Source organism: Trichechus manatus, unplaced genomic scaffold, assembly GCF_000243295.1.
Source record: "Trichechus manatus latirostris isolate Lorelei unplaced genomic scaffold, TriManLat1.0 scaffold00059, whole genome shotgun sequence".
NCBI classification, from domain to species: Eukaryota; Metazoa; Chordata; class Mammalia; order Sirenia; family Trichechidae; genus Trichechus; species Trichechus manatus.
The window spans coordinates 5,132,051-5,135,439 of NW_004443995.1; the positions used below are offsets into that span (position 1 = coordinate 5,132,051).

A 3,389-nucleotide genomic window follows, 5' to 3' on the forward strand; every position below is an offset into this window, starting at 1 on the left:
CTGATGGTTTATTTTCTGCTGGATTTTTCTCCCCACTCCCAGCTATTCTCTTTGTTAAAGGAAGTTATTTTCTGTGCTGGATTTATTGGCTATGCCTAGAATCTATTTTTCCAAAGGCATGTCATAGATGCCCACTCTTCTATACTGGAGTGTAAAGAGATCTGAAACAGACAAGAAATGGAAGAAATTTAAAACCCAAGAGGAAACGGAGCGGACTGGTACAGGATGCTGGTTCTGTCTGAGTCAGACCTTCCTCACTCCTGGAGCATGTCTGCCACAGAGAGGAGAAATCAATTACCTTCAGAAAACCTCATGAGTGAAACTCTCTTTCATGGGTACATCTTTTTAAAAATCTTCTCCCTCTCTCTTTGCATAACAGGTTCAGCCATTTGTGGGAAATTCTAAGCCATGTATACACCAAGGAGGTAAATTTGGGGTTTGTGGAATCCCACTCACTCATTCAGTAAACCTTTTTATGTCTGGTCCTGCAGATATGGAGATGAATGTTATGGCTTGTCTTGTGGGATTGACAGTCTAATGAGAGTGACTGAACAAAAATCTATCATGTCAAATCCATCGTCAAATCCAAAAAGTAGCTCCAGATATAACTCTCAAATCTGTCCATTTCTCTTCATCTTTACCAACATCATTCCCATCAAAGCCAACACTATTTCTCATTTAGACTACAATAATAGCCTCCTATAGTACACTGAAGGGTCCCTGGCAGTGCATTGGTTAAAGCGATTGGCTGCTAACCGAAAGGTAGGAGGTTCAAAACCACCAGCGGCTCTGCGGGAGAAAGATGTGACAGTCTGTTTCTGTAGAGATTTACAGCCTTGGAAACCCTATGGGGTCGCTATGAGTCAGAGTCGATGGCAGTGGGTTTGGCTTTTTTGGTTTTATAGTACATTGTATTACAGTCCACCAAATATTACATTTTCCCTCCATATAGTGCCCCTCCCTTCTCTGTTGAACTCAGGAGTGGCATTGACTTGGCCATATGACTTGATTTTGACCAATAAAATACAGGCAGAAGTGACAGGTGACACTTCTAGGCAGAGGTTTTAAGAGCCAGTACATGGTTGGCCATGTTCTTTTCCTGCTATAGTCATCACCAGTGTTCACCATGGTGGTTGCTCCATCAGCCTAGATCCTGGAGTGTGTAGATGTGGAGTAGACGCCCCACCAGCTGGCCTGCAATGGATATATAGCATGAGTGAGAAATAACATTTCTTCATGATATAAGCCACGAAGATTTTGGGGTTGTTTTTTACTGTGGCAATACCTAACCTATCCTGACTAATGCACCTCCTAAATGGTTTCCCTGATTCTACCTTGCCCCACTTTAATCCAATCTTAAAATAACAGCCAAAATCCCCTTTGAAAATAAATCAAGTTGCACAACATGAAGAATGCAATCAATGTCACTGAATTGTACGTGTGGAAATTGTTGAACTGGTGAAGGTTTTGTTGTGTATATTTTCACCACAATAAAATAAATAAATAAATCGAACTTGCCAGAAATCTTTCAATGGATTTCCATGACACTTAGAATAAAATCTGAGCCCCCTAACATGGTTCCGCCTGTTTTGGTCCTTGCTGTTTTCTATCCTCCTTTTATGTCACTAGTTGCTCCCCTACCCTCTGCACTCATATACTTCAGTTACACTGGTTTCCTTTCAATGTTCCTAATAAGCTAGACTCCTTTTTCATCTCTGGGCATTTCTACATGCTGTTTTCACTAACTGAAATGCTTTTTCACCATTTCTAACGTGACTGGTTCCTTCCCTTACTTCTGATTTCAGCTTCAGTGTCAGTTCCTCAAAGATGTTTGTTCTGTTTGTCCAATTAAGATTAAGTATCCCCTGTTCCTCTTGTCATTAACACCATGTTCTTTTAACTCCTAGCACTTATTTTGGTCTTCACTTACGTAGTCGTGTATTTGTTTACCTTTATATTGTTCCTCCATCCCCAACGAGACAGAAACCCCACGAAGTCAGGGCCTATGCCTGTATTGCTCACAACGGCATATCCAGCACCTTACATAGTGTCTGTCACATACATATTTGTTGAACGAATGAATGAATGAATACACAAAGTAACTGCTTTCACAGAATTATGATTAGATTGGTAGCTGTAGGAAGCCCTACAAAAAGGAGTATATATCAGAGAGGTCTTCAAAGAGAAAGATATATTTAAGAAGGTACAGATATGAACTAGAGAGGGTCTGGAATGGCAGAGAAGGTCTATTTCAGGTTAAGACATAAGGCTGGTTCCAACACGAATCCAGAATTTCAAGTCACATCCAAAGAAGACTGGACTACAAATCAAAATCTCATGAAACCATCACTACACAGAAACTCCTATCAAGAGACAGTCAGCCGCCCCTTCCCTCTCCCACCTCCCGTGCCAGCAAAGAACGTATCATTCCATAGGAACATAGGCAAGTGCACTGTTGCAAGGGTGTTTGTTGTTGTTGTTTGATTGTTTGTCTGTTTTTTGCTGGCAAACTCTCTAATAGAATTTTGAGATGCTAATGCACTATTTCACTCATTTTTAAGTTAATATTTCAATTTTTGTCTTAAGTTTAAATAGTTGCAAAGGATGTGATTTTGGCATATTGTAAATATTGACATTTTTAAAGAAAACTGTAACATCAGTCTTTTATATTTATCTAATTAAATGAAAATACTACAATGATTTGACACCCTCCATTTTAAAGAAGTACAGTGTCCATAAAAACTGTGGTTAGATGCCACAAAGTAGGTGGCAATGCCTTAACCATATGTGTGTTGTAAGGCCAGAGGGCCTCTTCCATCCTTGTCAAGGGGAGTGCTAACCTCCTCTCCTTTCATACAACACAACAATTCTGCTTCTACTTGCTGTGTTTTAAAATGTAATCACCGAACTGCCTTGCTCACATAAATACATAGATACGCTGGAAAGCAGATAGGTTAGGTTCTAAAAAAACCACTCAATTTTTTTTAACTCTCTCTGATTTTTATACCAGAAATAACAAAGTGATCTATTATCACAAATTACTTATAATATTTGAGGCCTGACAACTTAATTAGATCCTCCTTAAATTTTAACGAAAGCACTGAAACCCACCTAACTTGCAAAAGGATTTATTACCCAGTCATCAGAATCATCTACTTTCTTAACGTACACCAAAAGTATACCAAAAAGTCCTTACCAAGACTTATCAAATGACTACCATTTATACCTCTTATTCTGCCATTAGAGGCACCTTGTTTAACTGGATATACTCATAGATGCTTGAAAGTAATGCTAATTTCATCTGACCTTTCCTAATATTTTTTATTAACTGCTTTCATATTTTCACATGCTTTAAATACAGTTTAATACAACCTTGGAGTCACACATTT

The 3,389-nt window shown here is 38.8% G+C and overlaps 1 non-coding gene across 1 annotated transcript; it reads right to left on the reverse strand.

The window, feature by feature from the left end:
* Positions 1–2,736: 2,736 nt before the first annotated feature.
* On the reverse strand, positions 2,737–2,862 carry LOC111821027 (U6atac minor spliceosomal RNA). The gene has a single exon (XR_002824513.1). It is a non-coding gene; the product is annotated as a U6atac minor spliceosomal RNA (small nuclear RNA).
* Positions 2,863–3,389: the final 527 nt, after the last annotated feature.